We start from the raw sequence: 15,302 nt of genomic DNA on the forward strand, positions 1-15,302 counted from the left end.
TCCAGCTGAGAGCCCCCTCCCTCCTGCTACCAACTGTCTCTGCAGAGGCCACCAGTGAGGGAGGAAGCAGCAGCCAGGCACCTCTCCACCATGCCTGGGTCCAGCTCCAGCTGAGAGCCCCCTCCCTCCTGCTGTCAACTGTCACTGCTGAACTTTCCAACTAAGATTGTAGTGCCTGAATTTGCTTTCCTTTCCCCCCCCCTCCTCCTCCCTCCCAATCCCCTTTCCTTTTGTGTCATGTCTTTTAGATTGTAAGCCTGTGGGCAGGGACTGTCAAGAAATACTTTTGTAAGCCGCCCTGAGAGCCTTTTTTGGCTGAATGGCGGCATAAAAATCCTTAAATAAATAAATAAATAAGTTCAGCTGCAGAAGTGAAAACAGGAGTTCACGTTTTTCTGACTCAGGTTTCCTTTAGTATGGAAATTGTTTGGGGGCTTATTTTTAAACATATTTTTTTTAAAAAAAAAAAGTCCATGCAAATATAGCCCATAATTATGATTCCCATAATGCAGTTTGTGAGTGCTGAAAGATAGTGGCTGACAACAGCTGTAAAAGAATGTTACACCACAACAGCCCTGCAATGTAGTCCATCCTTGCTATACCAAACGTGTAACTATGGAGTAGAGAGGGCTAAGGCAGTGGTTTATGACAAACTTTTAACGTAGTCTACCATTAAAATTACAATAGCCCTGCAGTGTATTGTACTGAAAGCTTGTGTTATAATAAATATATTGGGCTTTAAAGTACCACAAGACTCTTCGTTGTTTGTTTGTTTTGCTGCAACATGCTAACACAGCTAACTACCTCTGTGATAATGCCTTTTATCCAGTGTCATGTACTCAAGAACACCAGGGTGACCATATGAAAAGGAGGACAGGGCTTCTGTATCTTTAACAGTTGTATAGAAAAGGGGATTTCAGCAGGTGTCATTTGTATATATGGAGAACCTGGTGAAATCCCCTCTTTGTCACCACAGTTAAAGTGCAGGAGCTATACTAGAGTGACCAGATTTAAAAGAGGGCAGGGCACCGGCAGCTTTAACTGTTTCTATGCAACTGTTAAAGATACAGGAGCCCTGTCCTACTTTTCATATGGTCACCCTAAGGAACACTGTCCCACAACCACTTTTTTTGGACAACGCAAATTAACAGGGCAATCTGTAATGTGTCTACTCAGAAGTAAGCCCCACTGTATTCAATGGTATTTTCTCCCAGGAGAGTAAGTATAGGACTGCACTCTATCTATGGCCCCATCTTTGCAGTCCTTTAGATGATCTACAGACCTCTATCCTTGACCTTCTTCCCAGGGTTTTTTACTGGGCTGTGGAATGGAAATAGCTTTAGATTTGCTATTGATTTTTATATTTGCATTTGTCTGGTTGTTTTAGCCTTACCATTGGTTCTTATTAGTTGTTAATTGACTTCTGGGTTTTGTTGAGGATCAGCTCTTGTTTCCTGTGGTTTGAATAAGGACAGCGATGTTTTATTTGTTTTTGATGTGTGTGTGTGTGTGTGTGTGTTATCATTGCTTATCTTAATTGGCTCCCCTTTGCAATCAGGTGTGTGTACTAATCACCCAACATTTTTGTGTGTGAATGGCAAACTGATAATCTTTGCTGTCTGCATTTCCTGCATTTCAGCGCCCTCTGACAATTCAATTTACTTCTTTCCTGCCTACCAACTTGAGCAGGGGTTGGACTCGATGGCCTTTTTGGCCCCTTCCAACTCTACTATTCTATGATTCTATGAGGTTAAGATTTCATGAATCTAACGGACAGTAAAGAAAGCTTATGCCAGAATAAAGGGGAAATCCAACCATGTTCAGAGAGAATTAAAAAAAAAGTCCTACAACTCCCAGCAATGCTGGGAATTGCAGGACTTTTTTCCTGTCAAAACATGCATAGGGTTGTACCAATGGAGTCTGGTGACTCAGATTTCGGTGGGGCTGTGACTCCATTCTGGATTACAGTCAGAAGCAGTCGGAACTCCAAAGGAGCTATTCAAGGTGCCAAACTCTATCCCCCAAATAGTTCAGCACCTTGGATAGTTTCTTTAGAGTTCTAGCTGGTTCTGTTTGCAACCCAGAATGGATTCACAGCCCCACCGAAACCGGAGCCACCAGCCGACACTGATAGGATTGCTTTTTAATCAGTCCAGTCTATTCGGGACCCGATAAGAGAAGTCGGATCCTTTTGCGCAAAGATTAGCGAAGCGTTGCAAAAAGGAGGCACTGCAGCCAGTGAATGAAGTGGGCTGGGAGAGAAGAAACAGATGCACGATAGGCGGCTGCAGCCCTGTGCAAGGCGCACTTACGTGGCAGGAAGCCCCATTGAGCACTATGGCACTTTACTTCTGAGTAAACACGCATGGGATGGCGCTGCGCCAATGCAAAGGATGGTTATACCAGGAGCTGGAAACTGATGTGGGGGGGGAGTATAAGGAGAGGTTCTCCGACAGTCCACTTGCTAGCAGCTCCTGGGAATGCAGGGTTCAAGTGAAATCAAAGGGTGCAAAAGTGGGGGAAAAGGAACTTTGCATTGGCCGGGAATCGAACCCGGGCCTCCCGCGTGGCAGGCGAGAATTCTACCACTGAACCACCAATGCTCATATAGAAGCAAGGCCTGTAGACGTCCCTTTGTACTCCTTGTACTACTAAAATTAGATTAAATCTAAATGTTTTTAATTACAGTGATTAAAGAAACTGCTGTGGAGCACCCTTCAGTTCTTGCATTGGTGGTTCAGTGGTAGAATTCTCGCCTGCCACGCGGGAGGCCCGGGTTCGATTCCCGGCCAATGCAAACTTTCTTTTTTGTCTAATATTAATTAAGCAGGGAGGGGAAGAGATTACAATTCCATCTATATAGCTCATGCTTTGCTTTATGACTTAGCATAGCTGTTTTTTTTTTTTTGGCTTTGTTCACTCTCAGGCATGGTATTTTCCTCTCCCCAAAACATGATCCGGCTTTGCAGTTGTGTAGGAGTGTGTTTAAGCTCCGAAGTGCTCAACTAAAATTACCCCCAAGGGTCACTTCTATAGTTCTGCTCACTCAAGAGGTCACATGAATATGCTTTTGTTACAATTTCAACTCCAGCTTTAGTCGTGCTTACTGCAGACCCATGGAAATCAATGGGACTTAGCCACCAACTTAAGCCCCATTGATTCCAGCATTCCCCAACCTGGTCCCCTCCAGATCTGTTGAGACTACAACTCTCATTGCCACCAGCCAGCATGACCAACTCCCATCATCCCTCTGACCATTGGCCATGCTGGTTATGGATGCTGTGATCTGGAGAGGAACATATTGAAACAGGCTGGTCCATTCCAACCAGGACTAAGACCACAGCTAGACCTAAGGTTTATCCTGGGATCATCCAGGGTTCGCCCCTGCCTGAGCACTGGATCCCCTGTGTGTCACCTAGATGAACAGGTTTGACCCCTGGACGATCCAGGGATAAACCTTAGGTCTAGCTATGGCCTCAGTCTGCATCCAACCCAGTGTTATTTTTAACCATTCCCTGTTGCACCTCCCTCCCTCCCCTCCTCCTCCTTTCTTGTTTTACAACAACACAGAAGTATTTCTAGTCTGCTCCTTAACACTTGGATTGTGGGACACACACACAAACGCTAATTCAAAGCAAAGGCTTGAAACTCCTTTGAAAGAAACAACCAGACTTGAGAGATAACGTGCACCGATTTCTTCACGCCCAGCCCCTGAGCTCTCCCAGCCCCTTATCTCTCTCCACTGTACAGGCTTAGAATTTTGTCTAATAAACAGATTCCAAGAACAGGCATTGGAGTCTCTGGTTCCTTAGCATCAAAATAATTTTAGCTCAGAATAGCCATGCGGTATGCTTGCATTCATCAGTGTTCTTACAGTGGCCAGATGTGAAAAGTGGGCAGCGGTTCCTACACCTTTAATATCTATGTAGAAGATGGAAAATCAGCCCGTGTCACTCCCATCGTGCCAGCCTTGCTCTTGTGTATCTCTTGATCCCAGACCAGGTGATCACTGCAGGCTTCAGCAAATAACCCATCCTGTCTTCCATGGAAAATCCATGGCATAGGACATCAAATGCTTAAATTAGGAGGAGGAGGAAGAAGAGGAAGAGGAAGTGGAGGATAATCAACCACAACAACATTCCCCATATGGCTGCCTTCAAGTTTTGGCATGGTGGTATTCCCTGGAAAAGGCATGGGCCCTTTCTACACCTAAGTTTCAGACGCTAACTGGGAAAGAGATTGAGATCGACATAGAACCCACAGACAAGGTAAATCCTTGGAAAAAAATTTGGCTGACGCTGGTGATGGCATTGCCTGCCTTCCTCTAAAAGAAAAATCTCCCTAGAAGGGCCTGTGCTTCTAAGAGGTGATCAGTAGCTTGGGTCTCCCAGGGTCCTTTTCCTTACCTTGGTTTGTGCTGCTGGGGGGCCTCCGTCTCCTTCCCCCCAGGATAGCTTCAGTTGGGGGAAGGAGGTTTAGCTTCTCCTTACTGGGATCAGCTCCTCTTATGGTGGGGAAAGGGGTTTAGCCTTTAAAACTTTTAGCTTTTAAAACTTGATTTTGTTCTGACTTTATACTGTTAGTTTTACCCTACCCAGTGCCTGTTTACCCTACCCTGTGCCTGTTTGCATTCTCTTCCCCTCCTTATTTTTATTATGATTTTATTAGAATGTAAGCCTATGTGGCAGGGTCTTGCTATTTACTATTTTACTCTGTACAGCACCATGTACATTGATGGTGCTATATAAATAAATAAATAAATAAATAAATAAATAAATAAATAATAATAATAATAATAATAATAAGGGTTATCCCAGGAAAATTGCAAAATCATCCCTGCCTGCTCCCGGGATGATCGGGGGTAGGTGGGGGAAGGAAGGTGTAGAAATGGCCATGGTTTCAGTTTCCACTTGAGTGTGAGTGTATGACTCACAAATGTGCACAGCTCTGATCACCCTGAAGACCATATATCTCTAGAGGAATGCGTGTAAATAAATAGATGGATAGATAGCAGCAAGGACTCATTTCCTTCTACGTTTCCAATACACAAAGAAAACAAGTGATTGTGTTTACAGGAGGATTTCACACTTGGCGATCAAGGTTCTGTTTACAGGAGGCCATTACCCCATGTGACCAGCACAGCTTAACATTTCAAAAGCAATAAGATAATGTCTTTGTGGAAGGCAAAAGGAAGAGGAGCCGACCAAGGGCAAGATGGATGGATGATATTCTGGAGGTGACAGACTTGACCTTGGGGGAGCTAGGGGTGGCGACAGCCGACAGAAGTGACTGAACGAATAAACAACAAACAAGGGAGAAGAAAGTTCAAGAGGGCACTTGGCACATAAGCACCCGATTCCATATTCCGCTACATTTCCAAGGTTGCATGCAAAAGATTCTGGGTATTACATCCAACTATACTAAAAGTTGTCTTTAATTATCTATCTTTTAATGCTACAAATCATGTTTATGCAGGTGTATTCATAGAATAGTAGAGTTAGAAGGGGCCCCTAAGGCGATCAAGTCCAACCCCCTGCTCAGTGAAGGAATCCACCTTAAAGCATCCCTGACAGATGACTGTCCAGCTGTCTCTTGAAGGCCTCTAGTGTGGGAGAGCCCACAACCTCCCTCGGTAACTGATTCCATTGTCGTACTGATCTAACAGTCAGGAAGTTTTTCCTGATGTCCAGCCAGAATCTGGCTTCCTGTCACTTGAGCCCATTATCCCATGTCCTGCACTCTGGGAGGATCGAGAAGAGATCCTGGCCCTCCTCTGTTTGACAACCTTTCAAGTATTTGAAGAGTGCTATCACGTCTCCCCTCAATCTTCTCTTCTCCAGGCTAAATGTGCCCAGTTCTTTCCGTCTCCCCTCAAGGTCTTGCTCCAAAAGAGAAATAAAACATAGTGAATACAGTGTTCCAAAACAGATATTGCCTTTGTCCAAATGATGAGGAGCAGAAAGTTACGAGAGAGAGAGAGAGAGAGAGAGAGAGAGAGAGAGAGAGAGCAATAAAACCTCAAAAGAAAGTAACAGGAGAATTCTGTCCATGACATTGATACTGGAGGGCAGCCCTTCCCATTGTAGCATACCAGTGTCTGAATAACAACAACAACAACAACAACAACAATAATAATAATAATAATAATAATAATAATAAATTAAAATCCTAATAAAATAAAAACTTGGAAGCTCATGGAACCAGATTTACCTTTTTTTTAGTCTTTTGTTGGATGCGTAAGAGATCTCAAATTTGGGCATCGTGCCTGGAGTGTTCAATCATTATTATTATTATTATTATTATTATTTATTTATTTATTTATATAGCACCATCAGTGTACATGGTGCTGTACAGAGTAAAACAGTAAATAGCAAGACCCTGCCGCATAGGCTTACATTCTAATAAAATCATAGTAAAACAATAAGGAGGGGAAGAGAATGCAAACAGGTACAGGGTAGGGTAAGCAGGCACAGGGTAGGGTAAAACTAACAGTATAAAGTAACAGTAGAAGTCATTACTCACATTAATTGGCTCTATCTTGCTAGGTGTCTGGCATTCTCTACTAACACTGTATCCACATTCCCTGCTCACTTTATCTCTGTTCCCTAGTCAGCATCCCACAGACACACACTTGTGGGATCTTCTTCGTCCTTCAGCCTTTCTTCTGGTAACTCCTCTCTCTGAACCATTCACCCAGATAAAGAAAATAAGAGACAAAGCACAAAGAAGCAACGTTAAACACTGGAATATACCTAGGCCATACAGTAGGGTGACCCTATGAAAAGGAGGACAGGGCTCCTGTATCTTTAACAGTTGCATAGAAAAGGGAATGTCAGCAGGTGTCATTTGTATATATGAGGAACCTGGTGAAATTTCCTCTTCATCACCACAGTTAAAGCTGCAGGAGCCCTGCGCTCTTTTGTACCTGGTCACTCTAGTATAGCTCCTGCAGCTTTAACTGTGGTGATGAAGAGTGGATTTCACCAGGTTCCCCATATATACAAATGACACCTGCTGAACATTCCCTTTTCTATGCAACTGTTAAACATACAGGAGCCCTGTCCTCCTTTTCATAGGGTCACCCTAGATTACTGTTTGATATGTACAACTATCCTGGATTGCTGTTGTCTCAGGACAAAAGGATATTGGCACTCGAGTTATTTCTGTGACCTTAGGAAAGAGAATGTTGTATAGTTTGGCTCGCAGCTTTCATAGAATGTAATCTAGGAAAGGGAGTGCAAAGGAGGAAGGGTCATGAATTGTGTTTGAAACTGTACAAAGGTTTACCTAATGTTGAAGCAAGTCAGAGAGCCCAGTCTCCAGGCAACCAGGGAGCTGTGCCTCCCTCCTACACATGTAGTAATTGGAATTATCAAAATCACGTGAGGTCCTGGTTCCTCTCTATTCGGCCCTGGTTAGGCCTCATCTAGAGTATTGCGTCCAGTTCTGGCCTCCACAATTCAAGAAGGATGCAGACAAGCTGGAGAGTGTTCAGAGGAGGGCAACCCGGATGATCAGGGGTCTGGAAACAAAGCCCTATGAAGAGAGACTGAAAGAACTGGGCATGTTTAGCCTGGAGAAGAGAAGATGGAGGGGAGACATGAGAGCACTCTTCAAATACTTGAAAGGTTGTCACACAGAGGAGGGCCAGGATCTCTTCTCGATCCTCCCAGAGTGCAGGACACGGAATAACGGGCTCAAGTTAAAGGAAGCCAGATTCCAGCTGGACATCAGGAAAAACTTCCTGACTGTTAGAGCAGTGGGACGGTGGAATCAGTTACCTAGGGAGGTTGTGGGCTCTCACACCCTAGAGGCCTTCAAGAGGCAGCTGGACAACCATCTGTCAGGGATGCTTTAGGGTGGATTCCTGCATGGAGCAGGGGGTTGGACTCGATGGCCTTGTAGGCCCCTTCCAACTCTGCTATTCTATGATTCTATGATTCTATGAATAAAGCCTTTGAATCGGAATCCGTCCGGAGAAGTTTCTTCCTTTGCAACTTTCCCTCAAAAAACCTACAGCAGCCTTCCTCAACCTCGGGTGCTCCAGATGTGTTGGACTACAACTCCCAGAATGCCCCAGGAGCGCCCCAGGTTGAGAAAGGCTGCCCTACAGGGTCTTTATATGACAAATGTGACACCGACCCACTTAATATTTTTTTAGTACATTTGCAACCCATCTTTTTCCTCAACCGACGCTCTAGCCTCACCATCTCTGCTTTGTCTTTGCTTCATTTCTCGCTCCCCACATCTCCTCCTTTCTACATACACCATCTCTGCTGTCCCACTTTTGCGGATTCCCTCATGATCTTTTGCAAGCAAATATCTCTTGGTGATGCAGCCACCACAGCAGCTGTCGCAGGCCACGTGGTTTCTGGGAGCAACGTGGGTTATGTGGCAGGGCTGGAGGGAGGTGAGGGAGTTTCAGTTTCTTAGTACAGGGGTGAGAATGGGGGACTCATATCGAAAGAAAACCAGCAACTTGTCACAGTTTATGCCACATCCTGGGCCAGCCATACCCAACCTGGACTTGTTTATTCGTTCAGTTGCTTCCGACTCTTCGTGACTTCATGGACCAGCCCACGCCAGAGCTTTCTGTCGGCCGTTGCCACCCCTAGCTCCCCCAAGGTCAAGTCTGTCACCTCCAGAATATCATCCCTCCATCCATCCATCTTGCCCTTGGTCGGCCCCTCTTCCTTTTGCCTTCCACTTTCCCTAGCATCAGCCTCTTCTCCAGGGTATCCTGTCTTCTCATTATGTGGCCAAAGTACTTCAGTTTTGCCTTTAATATCATTCCTCCCATAATCCTCACCAGCCTGGCCATGCTGGCCACACTGCAGCTGCAGTCAAACACATCTATATAGTTATTTATTTGTTTGTTACATTTATATCCCACCTTTTTTTCCTCCAAGGTGCCTAATACAGAGTCCTCTGCATTTTATCCTCACAGCAACTACTACTACTACTACTACTACAACAACACCCTCTGTGACAGATTAGGCTGAGAGTCAGTGACTGGTCCAAAGTCTCCTACTGAATTTTTTATTATTATTATTATTATTATTATTATTATTATTATTATTGTTATTTCTTGCCTTTTTTCCTCCAAGGAACCCAAGGCGGCATACATAATCACCCCCCCTCTCCATTATTTATTTATTTATTTATTACATTTCTATACCGCCCAATATCCAAAGCTCTCTGGGCGGTTCACAAAAATTAAAAACTTTCAAAGTATAAAACAACAGTTTAAAACCATAATATAAAATACAATATAAAAGCTCAACCAGATAAAAACAGCAGCAATGGAAAATTACAAAATTTATTTGTAGACTGTTAAAATGCTGGGAGAATAAAAGGTCTTCATTTGGCGTCTAAAAGCATATAATGTAGGTGCCAAGTGAACCTCCTTAGGGAGCTCATTCCACAGCTGGGGTGCCACAGCAGAGAAGGCCCTGCTCGTGGTAGCCACCTGCCTCACTTCCTTCCATTTTATCCTCACAACAACCATGTGAGGTAGGTTGGGCTGAGAGGCTGTGACTGCCCAAAGTCACCCAGTGAGCTTCCATAGCCAAGTGGGGACTACCCTATTTCTTCGACTCTAAGACATACTTTTTTCCCCATATAAACATCTCTAAAAATGGGGTGCGTCTTAGAATGGCGGGTGTGTCTTAGTTTTTTTTTTTCTGCTGGTGGTACTGAAATTAGTGTGTGCCTTACAATCGATGGCGTCTTACAATCGAAGAAATACGGTAGAACCCGGATCTCCTGAATCCCAATCCAGCACTCTAACTACTACACCACACTGGCTCGCCAAGTGAGGACTAGAACCCAGGTCTTCCTGGTCCTAATACAACACTCTATAAATATTTTATACTCCTCCTTTCTTTGTGCAACATCTGGTCCACCCCCATTTCTCATTAAAATGGATGGTTAGATGAGGCCTGGTTAGGCCTCATCTAGAGTATTGCGTCGTTCTGGGCTCCACAATTCAAGAAGGACGCAGACAAGCTGGAGCGTGTTCAGAGGAGGGCAACCAGGATGATCAGGGGTCTGGAAACAAAGCCCTGTGAAGAAAGACTGAAAGAACTGGGCATGTTTAGCCTGGAGAAGAGAAGATGGAGGGGAGACATGATAGCACTCTTCAAATACTTAAAAGGTTCTATGATTTTATGATTCTATTTCACCCAGTCTCAGAGCAATGGCTTCATTTGTGTCATGGTAGTTAGTTTTTCTTATCAGCCTCTTCAAGGCCTTCAGCATCAACACCCGCACAGTAATTCAAGGATCTTGAACTGGCCAGTGAAAATGAAAATGATTTGTTTTAATATTGTCTTTGTCATTCTTAGGAAAGGAGATGTAATTCTGTGATTGTAGTTAATGCCTCTTAAGCTAACGTTATTCCAGTTTCTTCAACACACTTTTCTCAGTCTCTCACAAACACAAAAATCACTCTAAATTCTGTTACTATATAGCTGATTTAGTTAATTAAGTTTTTCCTGGACATCAGGAAAAACTTCCTGACTGTTAGAGCAGTACGACACTGGAACCAGTTACCTAGGGAGGTTGTAGGCTCTCCCACACTAGAGGCATTCAAGAGGCAGCTGGACAACCACCTGTCAGGGATGCTTTAAGATGGATTCCTGCATTGGGTGGAGAGTTGGACTTGATGGCCTTGTAGGCCCCTTCCAACTCTACTATTCTATGATTCTAATGCAGGTTTAGAGAGAGAAAGTGTCTTAACAACTATGCTGGGAGTTGTAGGACTCTTTTCTGTCTAAGCATACATAAGATTGTGCTCCTGGTCTGTTTTAGTAAACTATTTTAAATATCATTGAAATATTCCTGGTTCTTAAGAACATCAGAAGGGCCTTGATGCTAGATCAGACCAAGGGTCCATCTAGTCCAGCACTATGTTCACACAGTGGACAACCAGCTGTTCACCAGGGACCCACAACCAAGGCACAAGTGCGACAGCACCCTCCTGTCCATGTTACCTGGCATGTGGAATAGTTGGGGAATTTGGAAGAAGAAAGGAACTTGGGGGAATTAATTAAGATTCAGGCTTTAGTGATAAAGTCAATATTAACTTTGTATGCCACCTAGGGTATTTTGTATATTGGCAGGATATAAATTGAATGAATAATAATAATTTCTAGGTCACTTTTTCCATACCACAGATCTATCTGCAACACCAAAGGCCACTGTGAACTCATTAGGGTCTCTCTCTGCCTGTCTGTTTCTAAACTCCCTTTCAGTTCCCCTTTTTACTTCCTACAGTCACAGGGCTACAAACTCTTGTGTCTTTGGAATTCCCTTAGGCAGGGAAGGTGCAGACAGAGAGAAAAAAGGCCACCATCAGCCTACAGGATTTTTATTTATTTATTATTTATTTGCTGTGTAGGCCTGGTTGAAAGAGCAGGAATACCTCAACTCAAATGTTGCGGGCTCGGTCAACAGCAGTAAATAAAGAAAAAGAGAAACAAGTTCACCACCAAAAAGCCACAGGTTCCACTGAGATTTGAACTCAGATCACTGGACTAAAAGTCCAGAGTGCTAATAATTAGGCCAACCCATGGCTTAGGGGGATGATATCTCATGGTCTAGAGGCTGCGTGCACCCACCCACCCACCCACAGCCCTGACTTGTGGCCCCAATCCCCAGCTACAACCAAATTCCCTTCACCAGCAATCCTGATACAGAATACTCTTTCCTCACTTGTAGCAGCAGCAAGCGAAGAGTGGTCTTTATCAGGATCCCTGAAGGGTGCATGTTTGCATATGTGCATGCAGAACCATTCATCCAGAACTCTAAAGGACTTATATAAGGGGCCAAATCCTATCCCCAAAATAGGTTCCACCTCTTGGATAGGTCCTTTAGAGTTCTGGCTAGTTCTGACTAAAACCCAGAATGGCTTCACAGCCCCACCAAAATAAGAGCCACTAGCCTCTCTACAGGCATGCAGGCAATTGGACTCCAAGCCGCATCATATCATGTGGCCCTTGCATTACTCCACGGAACCTAGACAACGGCTACTTCTGAGAAAAATCAGCTATGAAGAATTAAGTATTTCAACTGCTTATTTCAGCCAGCATTGAGCTGCCCTTCTCTCGTACCAAGTTGCCTGCTTGAGCATTTTAATCAACATGGCTACTGAGTCACAGCAAGCCAAGATCTCTTTTGAAATTATAACTTAACAGGTGGGATATTCTGCAACAAAATGTTGCAGCGGCTTCTCAGGACCTAGCAGAAAAACTCATGTTCAGGGCTTCAAGCACTATAAAAAAAAAGTATGTGCGTTCAAAGTAAGCTGAAAGACAACAACAACAAAAAAAAATATAGAAAGGAAAGACTGTCCACCTTACATTATATCTTAAATCTAGGGCTAACATTATCTATTTATGTATTTGGTTTTCAAGAGTCCACTGCATTCATCCTCTCCAAAATGTGAGCCCATCTGTATAACAAATTAAGATTTAGTCATCCAGCTTCCATAACTGAGTAACTCAAAACGCAGTCCTACCCACATCTACTCAGAAACAAGTCTGATTTGAGTTCAGTGGAGCTTATTCCCAAGTGGGTATAATCCTTATTTCTGAGTAGATGTGGATAAACAGAATTGTGTTGTTACTTTGATGAGAATACTGCAGACCAAATCTCTCTCTCAGACATTACCTTCAAATAGCTTAACACACCCTTCCCCAACCTGGGGCCCTCCAGATGTGTGGGGCTGCAAATCTCGCGGCCGTGCTAGTTAGGGATAACAGAAATTGCAAGCCAACACATCTGGAAGGCCCCAGGTTAGGGAAGGGTGTGTTAAGGGTGCTGCACTTTGAATGGAAGACAGCCTCGCCCCTTCACCAACAAAATGGGTGGCTCTAAACATGGTTTAACAGTTCTAGGTAGGGAGAGGTTTTGGTTTCTCATGAAACTGGCATGCAGTTGGTGCTCTCAGACACAGGATGTTTGACGGCAACGAGCACACTGCAGGAAGGATATTTTGAGAAGTGCTGCTTATGTCTTTTGCATTGAATCAGTCTCGAAGGGCGTCTTTCAAAAAGGCAGATCCGAAATACTTTTGGAGAATGAAATTGCTTCAGCCTCTCGTAGACAAAAGACAAGAGAAACTCTCCTTCTTTCAGCCCCTTTTCTCATCCAAGTGAATTTCGCTGACTCAGCCATTCTAAACAGATTTTCCAACATACTTTTATTAAAGAATACTTCAGATTATAGTTTAGTAATGCAAACAGCAGTCACCCACACCCACACAAAAACAGTTACCTAAAAGTAAAAATGATGGTAGACAGAATTGCAGAGTCTAAAATATGAAGTGTAAAATATGTATGTGTTTTCCTGTATGAGTTGTAAGTGTTATCTACATTATTAGTAGCAGGTAACACTAACAGTCTTGACCACATCTTGTAGCAATGAATGCCACAATTTATTTATTTGTGGTCTTTATTATAGCCCTTTGTTCAATTCAAAAGGATATTTGGAGAGGCTTACAGCAAAAGTTTAAATCCACAGCAGTAAGAGGAATACAGCAATAGGAAATTAAAAAGACAACAAAACAGCATACCGGCAAAGAGCAGAGTTAAAATCAAGAGATCTGCAAAGTAAAGTCTAGGATATTTTTTAAGTGTTGCTGAAAAGATATCAGACTCAGAACCAGGCAAACTTCCCCGGGGAATAATTCCAGAACCACCGAACCACCGTTGAAAGGAGCATTGCATGAAAAAGTTCCTTCTTTTGAGGGTTTCCCACCACCACCACCCAATTGGGAATAAATTTCATTGGGTGAGTCTTCACTTTTTAATGTTATGGGACAAGGAGAGGAATGTCTGACTTCCCTCTATCCAGTTTCTCCAGATCTTACATAATTGTATAAGAGTGGGAATCCTGTGTGTGTTTAGCCAGAAAAAAAAGTCCTATAGTTCCCAGCATGCTGGGAGTTGTAGGACATTTATCTAGCTTAGCACACATAGGATTGCACCATAAGCTTCTATGATGCCCTCCACCCACCCGCCCTGCATTAGTCCTAACTCAGCTTTTCCAACCCTGGTGTCCTCCAGATTGTTGGACTGCAACTCCCAGCATGCCACAGCCAGCATGGGCACTGGTTAAAATAAAAAGGCCAGATGTTTTAGTCTTTCCAATTCCCAAGGGTGGAACTTACCATCCAACACATCTGGAGGACCCTAGGTTGGAGAAAGCCTCCTAGACATTCAGGCCCTCGTGAGCAAGGTTTTTATCCTATATAAACCACCCAAAGAGCCTTGGCTATGGGGCGTTATACAAATGTAATAAATGAAGTTGCAATTTTGTATCCACCCTCCACCCACCTTTCTCTGGCCCTCTGCTAGTGGGGCATTCACACAACATTGGTCCTCCCTGGGCTCCAGCAGGTTGCTAAACGGGATTGTGGTGTCATCAACGGTGGCGATCTTCTTCCACTCTTTAGTCTGGTCTGAGCTGGTTTCTTGATCCAGGCACAAGGAAGGTTCAAGGAGACAGCGCCTTTCGAAGCCACGATTGCCTTGGCAAAACACATCTTGGCATTCTGGCACTTCAAACAAGGGCTGGCAGGCAGGCAGCAGAGCAGATGTGGGAGGGTTTCGTTGGGATGGCTGCAGCAACAGCTGGTTTTCTTGAGCTGGTTTCCAAATTCAGGATCATCACCATTTCTCCCCCAAGCACAGTGTACAAATCACCAACCTGTGTAACCTCAGGAGTTGCGCGAGGAGGAGGCCTCGGTCACTTTGCCCTGATGCAGCTTTCATTCACGGTGGCACGCATACATCTTACGGAGCGTTTCCTTAAGAATACCCTCTGGTGTTTCCTTTCTCTGTCCTTGGGACTGCCACACTTCTCTGGGACGGAAGGCGTGTTGGCCAATTCTCATGCCAAACCCACGTTGTTCATCATAGAGCCACATGCAGGTGATGCGTTTGGTGAGGCAACAAGTGGCATTTCTGGCACGGCTCCAGAGAGTGGAAAAGTCTCTATCGCAGCCAAATTTGCCATTCAGGTAGTCGACCAGCTCTTTCCAGGTGGGCGTTGTGGTCTTCTTCAGTTTCTTCTGGACAGTGTCTTGAAGGGCTCCATGCGCAACCTATTTTTTTTTTTTTTTTTTTTTTTTTTTTTATTTATTACATTTATATACCGCCCCATAACCGAAGCTCTCTGGGCGGTTTACAAAAGTTAAAACAGTAAACATTTAAAAAGTATACAAAATTTAAGAATCATCAGAAACATAAAACAACAATATAAAAACAACAGTATCCATTTAAAACAACAGTTCTGGG

The 15,302-nt window shown here is 43.9% G+C and overlaps 2 non-coding genes across 2 annotated transcripts; one reads left to right on the forward strand and one right to left on the reverse strand.

The window, feature by feature from the left end:
* Window positions 1–2,532: 2,532 nt before the first annotated feature.
* TRNAG-GCC (transfer RNA glycine (anticodon GCC)) lies at window positions 2,533–2,603 on the reverse strand. The gene has a single exon. It is a non-coding gene; the product is annotated as a tRNA-Gly (tRNA).
* Window positions 2,604–2,726: 123 nt separating this feature from the next.
* On the forward strand, window positions 2,727–2,797 carry TRNAG-GCC (transfer RNA glycine (anticodon GCC)). The gene has a single exon. It is a non-coding gene; the product is annotated as a tRNA-Gly (tRNA).
* The last annotated feature ends 12,505 nt before the right edge of the window (window positions 2,798–15,302 follow it).

This window comes from Elgaria multicarinata, chromosome 11 (assembly GCF_023053635.1).
Source record: "Elgaria multicarinata webbii isolate HBS135686 ecotype San Diego chromosome 11, rElgMul1.1.pri, whole genome shotgun sequence".
In the NCBI taxonomy this organism is placed as follows: domain Eukaryota; kingdom Metazoa; phylum Chordata; class Lepidosauria; order Squamata; family Anguidae; genus Elgaria; species Elgaria multicarinata.